Raw genomic sequence first — 8,860 nt, 5'->3', positions numbered from 1 at the left:
GAAGTTCTATTTTATTAATTAATGATTAAATGGGGTATTATTACACCGTCATGATAATTAACCACTGTAGGTAAGTAGATAATCTAGATATCTGTAAAATAAGTATAAATCTATATGAAATTTGTATTATAGTTTCTTAGAATAATATGTACAAAATTTAATAAAAAAATATTTTAATAAAAATAAGTTAATTAGAAATTTTATGAAAATTATATATACAAAATCATTGAATAAATACATGTAAAATAACATGATAAATTTTGTCATATTATATAGACCTGTATATAACAAATTCTTCTATGATACATGTTTATTTAAAACTCTTTTTCAATATTAAATACGTTAAAATCGGCTGTATTCGCAAGCAATTTAATTTTTCTAATTAAAAATATCTTGGAAAATATTTTTCTTAAATTTAATAAGTAAGGACATTTACATTAATTCCAATATTATGATGACTACTGCCACATTAACCACTAAATTGTAATCAAAGAATATTCATTTTGTAAAACGTATTCTACATAAATTTGAATATATATTAAATAACTATTCATTACCTTGTATTGAATTGAATTGAATTAAATTATTTACAAATTATTTTATAATTTATAATCTATATCTATGATACATCTATAATTTGTATATTACATTTTATATTTTTCACCTTTCTTAAACTTGAATGTATAAAATGAAATTTAATAGCATCGAAATTATAATTTCAATTATTGTATTTTACAAGAAAAATTATGAGTAGAATCTCTTGATTTTTAATATATATTGATTGTTGATATATTTGATATATATATATATATATATATATATATATATATATATATATTGATTAATTTGATATATATGATTCTTGATTTTTTACATATACATTAATGGAATTTATATTAAATGACTACATTAAAGGAATAAGGTTTTCCTTAAATTTTTTATACTATAATATCTTGCAAATTTAAATTTATTAAGATCTTTTTAATTAAAATATATTGAAATTGTTTTTTTTAAGACAATTTTAATTCAATATTTTATAGAAACATAAAATAGATAAAAAAAATTAGTCATTTAATATATATGAAATATTTCAGAGAAATTTTAATAACAACGTAATGAAGAATAGACATGTGAAGTTTGACTTATAGGAAACATATAGTTATGAAAGAAGGAAAAGACAGAGGGAGATCACGATTAAACTCTATTCTCAATTACCTTGACATTGATTTGAAATTAGATATGAAAAATGGAAAAGACATCGTGATATGTTAATTTTAAAGAGTAGTTCTTTTATCACAGGACCTTTAATTTTAATAATACAATTGAAATTGAAATTATATCCTATATTATTTTCGTGAAACAAGTAGTAATAATAAAGGAAATTTTTATTTTATACATATGATTATATTGTTTAGTAATAATCTTTTCATTAATATCAGTATAGAATGAATTGTTTCATACTTATAAGTGAATATTTGTATACTTAATATTTTTTGCCATAAATTTATTAGTTCATAAAAAATTTTATATAGAAGGAATTTATTTTCATATAAGTTTTATATAAAGATGATAAGTCATAAAATCATTACTTTTTTTGTATTTGTATATACAAATATGGTTTATAAATATTTCTTGACTGTGACTTTGTATATTATGTATGAATTTTATCGCAAATATTTAAAGAACTATTTATTAATTTGTTGAATTCAATGAATCAATGTTGTACTGTTAAAATATCTTAAAATTTTGCTGTATATAATAATTTATTAGGATATAGTGAATGATTTTCAAGAAATTCATCTAATTTAATACTCACAGTCTCTAATCCTATCCATAATTTATGAAAAGGATATACAGTTATGATTAAACGGTGTTATAAAAAATGATTTTATTATTACATACATACTGAAATATTATCAGAATTACATCTTAGATCATTATATAATTAACTGGTTAGGATATTGATCTTAGTTAATTTAAAAGTATTTTAGAAAATTCCTTTATAATAATTATGTTTATCACTATCAAATTATATAAATTTAATTTATAAGATGAATTTTACTACATCGTGAAACAATTTATCTTGTAATTATTAATAAAGCCATCATTATTATATGGGCTCTTCAAATATTTTATTAAATAAAGATTTTATTTTAAGACTTGTTTTATTTATTTCCTGTAAGATTTTTTACCAAAATTGGTTTTTGCTCTCTAAATATTCACGTGCCAAAACTTTAGGTGATCGAACACGTATACCTACACATGCTAGTTTAGCAAATATAGGCCGTCAAGCTGCTGGTCCTTCAAAATCGCTTGGAACGATAACGAACGTTATACGTAGTCATGCACGTGTACTAACGCGCATGCATGAGTATATCACTGACTGCGTGCGCATCAAATGTGAAAAGTGAGATAAAGAACACTGCAAGAATGGGATAATATCCCGTAAAAAAGGATAGACAATGCAAGGACAAGAAAAACAGAGCTTCCCATATGAAGGGAAGAGGATAGTCGGTTAAGGGGTATTTTGAAAATATATAGACTTGGATAAAGTTGGAAGGAGATAGGAAGACCGAGAAAAATGTGGATATTTATAAGAATGAAATAGAACATAACTACAAGCACATTCGTATTTATGTCTTTATATTATTTTATTTTTATTTATAAATAATATTTATACTATTTTGTCCACTGAACTGAAATATAAAGTAATTAAAAGAGAATTTAATATTAGAATGTTTTATATTAAAAGCACAGCTAAACTTATATATATATTAATATATTATTAGATGGTTATAGTTAACTCAGTTTAAACTGTAAATAATAGTATGCTTTTTTACGTTTTACTTTAAATTTTTACGTATGCCTTTAACATGTTAATCAATTTGAATAATAATATATTATTTCTTTTACAATAATCAAATTATTATACAATAATAGTTCAATTATTATTTCAATTTACAATAATATACAAAATTTAATAATTATTTATTATATATTAAATTAATTAATTAATAGGAAACAACAACAAAGTATATTTCCTAAGTAAGTGCCCCTAAACAATTCAAATTTTATTTTATGTGAAATTTTGTAATTTATCTTTAATATTTATTCCACCTTAGAAAATTATGTTATAAAACTAAAATTTTTATAAAATAATAAAAATAAGATGAATACAAATCAATAAAAATATCTTAACTTTAATGTAGAGAATTAATCAATAGAGATTTTTCTATTGTTTCCTTTTATATAACATACACATATATACAGAATCTATATGTATAATATAATAATTAAATTTATGTGAAATTTCTACAGAATTATGTATTTTCAATGCTCATAGATCATCTCTAGTACATTTTACATGATATCATTCATTATTATATCTATGTATTATTTATATTTTTCTTCTACATTTTCTAATTATTAATATAAATCATACCATTATTATTACTCTAATAATTACTATGATAATAATTTTTAATATTTTTATATAAAAAGATTTTTATATAAAATAATAAAGAAATAAGACTAGAAAATTTTTTGTACGTAGGAATGTAATGTAATCATGTATTCAATTATTTTATTATCATTATTTATAAATTTTCAATGCATATAGGTACAATGTAATTCACACTTCGGTACAATTACATTAAGACCTATGCTTTATATTATTGAGTTTGCACACATTATTGGATTGCGTTATATATTTCAATAAAAGTAACTTTTGATGACTTACATCATCAGATTTGAAAATATTTTAATATTTATAAATGCAGAAAAAATACTCAAAATAGTTATTGATAATATATAATATCATTATATAATATTTAAAGATAATATATAATTATCTTAATAATTGCTAATACACACATACACATAAAAATTTCTATAATTAATGTGTTATAAAACAATAGAATTAACAATAGAATTGTTATTTGACTAACGTTTAAAAAAATTATGTGTTTTAAAATATTTTTAATATTATTTACAAATTTTAAGTATTTCAAGTACAATATATTATATTTCACGATATATATTTTTCAAGTCTATGTATATATAAATTCTAATAGTAAGCAATATTTTCATAAAAACTGTAATAATATTAAAAATTATTTAATAAATTATTTCATAAACTTTAATATAAATGAGTTAAAGAGTCGATTCGTTATTGAAGAAAACTTAACGTGTATAATAGAGGTAGAGAGAGAGAGAGAGAGAGAGAGAGAGTGAGAGAGAGAGTGATAGAGAGAAGGATTGTAAAAAATTGACAGACATTTAATAAAAACAATTAATTTCAGATTGAAAATGAATTTTCAAGTATAATAAGATGGAACTTGAATAAAATATATAACATTATAGATATATGGATTATAAATAAATGACCTTTTTTAATGGAATGTATCGTCAAATGAAAGTGTGTAAATAAAGATGTAAATAAAGGCGAACATATGAAAACTAAAGAAATAAGCTAAGATAATGAGTGAAATACTGATAAGAAAACTCAGTAACACAGGGTAGAAGAGGGGTTGGGAAGAGTGAGAAATTGTGTGATAGTAAATGAGAAAAGAGAGGGTAATAAGCAGAGAGTGGTGTCAGGAGAGTGGTAGAGTATCCGTATTGCAGGATATAGGGAGAGGGGAATATGGTTCAAAAGAAAGAGATAGCAGGTGGAAGGATAGCGAAAGACAGACAGGGAGATAGAAAAGCTCGCTGACGTGCTATTGGGGTTGCGAAGTTGTGTTCGGTTCGTTTCGCGGTTCGCATCGGCTCCAGCTCTCATCTGTCGTTCTACAAACATTATTTGCTCACTGTTGACAATATGAAAATATTATCTACGGTCACTTTATTAAATATAAGTTAAAAATTTATTGTAATTTTTATTCTCATTAGTAATTTGTAATTATTAGATAGTTAAAATTTATAATTTTAACACAATATGATATTATTAGAATATAGAGTATATTCATACCAGTTATATTGAATTGGTGACTTTAAATCTCATCATTCATTAATATTTATGAAAAACATGGGAATGAATAGCTAAAAATACATGAAATAAAATATAATAAATTTATAAGATGTCTGAGTATGAATAGTGACGAGGTAAATAGAATGGATAATCAACCAGTAAAACATAAAATGATTAAAATTCGTTCTTATACAGGTACGTACAAAAAATATTATCTTTTATTTTCTTCAGTATCACATGCATGCCGTAAACTTATGATACCTATATATATTTATTTACATAGATCATCAGTTTACATATGCACCATATACATACATTAATATATACATCATTATATATATATATATATATGTGTGTGTGTGTGTGTGTGTGTGTGTGTGTGTACACATACTTCTAGACTTTAAAGGTCATCGTTAACAGGTGTCTATTGTAAACGCACGCGCGTATCGTCACTGAAAATCCAATTCGTTATTATCATTATATAGTACATGTTTTCTACTTATCTAAAAGATTATCTTACTCCTTACTAAAGGGATAAATAATTACGAAACAAGATTTATGTTGTAAAACATAGTGTAATGTTTAAAAGTCATAAAAATATAATTATTTCTGAGTTCGATTTCAGAAAAAAATATAATTTATATAAATTATGCCCTTTATTTTTGTTAATTATTAAAATGTTTTCATTTATCAGCTGTTAAAATTACTATTGCTAAATATATAATTAGTGAGAATTTCCTGTGCTCTTAATATATGATGTGTTATATATAAACAATTCCAAATAATCCAATGAATTATGCTTTTTCACACACGATTTTTACATAATTTAAATTTGCGTCCAATTAAAGAGAAATTTTATTAATAATAAATCCGTAATCTAATGATTTAAAAACTTACAATTTTCGTACCAATATTTTGTTTAAAATATCTATTTACACGATACATATTATACAATATTAATATTTGAAATTAATTAAAATATTATTTATATTGTCAAATTTCATTTACTTTTTTTGTATTCTTTTGAATGATAGGATTATAAGCTTTGTAAGTAAAATCACTAATATTTCTTATTGATATGTATCATATTTTTAATAGCTGTTTCTATTTATATATTTTTATGAGAAAATTTTAATACTAGATATATAATAATTATATTTATTTAAAATTTAATACATTACTTTAACATCAATTATATGTAATATATATATATATATATATGAAACAAATATTTATGAAATTTATGATATACTGAAATGTAACTTCACTTCATTATTAATTTTAATCAATAATATTTATTCACATTATTAGTCATAAACATAAATATGAAACTTTTTTAAATCGTAAATTCATTTATGCTAAATGTATTCTAATGTAAAATTCATCTACTTTAAGAGATTTGTATGTTAAAAGACTGTTCATATTAATTATCTAAACAATGATATTAGTTTAATATATAATCGAAATATGTAAAGTAATGATAAATAAACAAATATGTATTTCTTATTGTATTCAGTATTTTCTTCTAAATGCGTCATGTTATTTCGTGAATATCATTTACATATGTTTTAATTAGTATAAATTCTTTATTTAAATTCGATATTTATAATCAAGATTTATTAACAAAAAAGAATTTTAATTTAATTTCTACATTTACGTTTTGGTTTATAATATGCTTTTCACCTTTAAATTGACATAATTAATATTTAAATTTGTTTACATGAGTTACAAAAATATATTTAATATCCTTCATTGTTCTTAAAGTTGTCATAATGATCCTCTTATCTATACATATTTTTATATTATTTTTATAGATAAAATCATTGAAAATTGATATATGAATTATTGTATTATTCCCGTTAAGTTACTTACGGATTACAAATATTTAATGATATTCTTCATGTAAACGGCAACAGCACTCTTTTCTAAAGTTTTTGAATCATATATTAAGGTCCTGCATTCTTTAAAGTGTAAAAGGAGGAAATATTTTTCATAAAAATTTAGGCCTACAAGTTTTCACACCTGAAACAATTAATGATAATTGTATCATAAATATTGTATAATCAAATATAATTTATATTACAGTATTAACCTATGCTGGTACACTTAGATTAATGGTGAATTAAATTATTCGTATGAATTTCATTATTTGAATCACTTTGTTTTTATTTAATAAGAGAATATTTACTGCTTTATTAATTTTTAATATGTTAGATAAAGTTTAATCGATTAAACATTTTGATTAGAATAAAATTCATTTTGCTAACGATAAACTATTTAGAAAATATTGCTCTCTAGCAATTATTGTTATGTATTTATACTTTTCTAAATCTTATGGACATTGTATAATTTATAATAATAATTACGAATATGATATAACATTTATGTGATTTAGAAAATATAAAATATTTATTACTAATTGAAGGAATAAGAAAATTTATTAGTAAGTTTTAACAAACGATAATTGTATGAATAAATAATTCAATCTATGAAATATTTTATTTTATTATAAATTTTTTTACAATTTCAGAAAATATCAACATAAAAATATTATCAGTTGTGACTTACATATTTGAACTATTTAAACAATATATAACTGCTACTTTTAACTACTATTTATTATTACTTAATTTTTATATGAAAATTATTACACACTGTCTATTTTTATCAATTCAACATTTATATCAAACAAAAGTCATGCTTAATAAATATTAAAGTCATACTATCGTATAGTTAACCATTTCATTTCCATATCCACAGACGTATTGATAACATTTTTATTATTAGTTTATAAAATGTTTTCAGAATATTATTTTTTTTTTTTACATTAAAATACACTTTATTAAATGAGCTCTATAATAGTTTTAATTAAATGAATGTAACCAATAATTTTGATCAATATTATATTTGGCAATAAACACATATCATATTTATGAATCATTTTAAATAAGATGAAAGAATAAATATTTAAATTCAATATTTATTTTTTAATATTTAACTTATAGATTATTATTTTTATGATATATTTTAATATTTTTTTTTTCAACAATTTATACCAATTCTTAGTTAATAATTTAAGTAAGTATTTGAATTGAGCTATTAATTATATCAAAAGTAAATATGAATTTCTAATAGCCGAAAATGATGGTTCTATCTTCGATTCAATATATATTGATAGTAGATCAATAATAATAAAGAAGAAATTAATAGAACTAAATTATGGAATTTTGTTGAATGATTCTCTAATGTTATTCAGATTATGTTATGCAAAATGATAAGAAATAAATATTAAAATTTTTATTGGGCATGTAGAAAAATTGTATACGTCTAATACCATAAAGATGAGCATAATTATATATTAAAATTGCATACAGAACTACTGAAAAAATAACTTGTTTAATTGTGGAATAATTATGTAAAAATCATTTAATAACTTTATGACTTGAAGTCTTATTTAAACGTTTCTTATTAATAAATCGAATGGAACAGTAAAGCAATTCTGCCTACGAATATTTATATTAATTAGAGAAAATTCTGAAATGCAAAATTTTTCTATCTATTATATGTTTTTACAAAATATTTTTCGTTTTAACATGTTTTTAGCTCCTCAGTATAATCATAAGATTGATTGAAGATTGATCAATTTCGTCATATATTTATTGCAAAAGAAATTAGCCATCAGAATATAATATAATTATTGCCCTATGATTAAATACATTATAAAGAACTGTCAAATTTAGTATAAATTAATTTATATAGCGGCGAATTAAAATTAAAAAAATTAAATCATGCTTAGCCCAAAAATGCAACGGGCTGGTAAGTATAGAAATTTTTATCATCTAAATATTTAAAAATCAAATAATTAACTTAAAAAATAGACGAAATGTG

The sequence above is a fragment of the Ceratosolen solmsi genome, unplaced genomic scaffold (genome assembly GCF_000503995.2).
Source record: "Ceratosolen solmsi marchali unplaced genomic scaffold, CerSol_1.0 scaffold15, whole genome shotgun sequence".
Classification (NCBI taxonomy): domain Eukaryota; kingdom Metazoa; phylum Arthropoda; class Insecta; order Hymenoptera; family Agaonidae; genus Ceratosolen; species Ceratosolen solmsi.
This window is presented reverse-complemented; position numbering follows the sequence as displayed.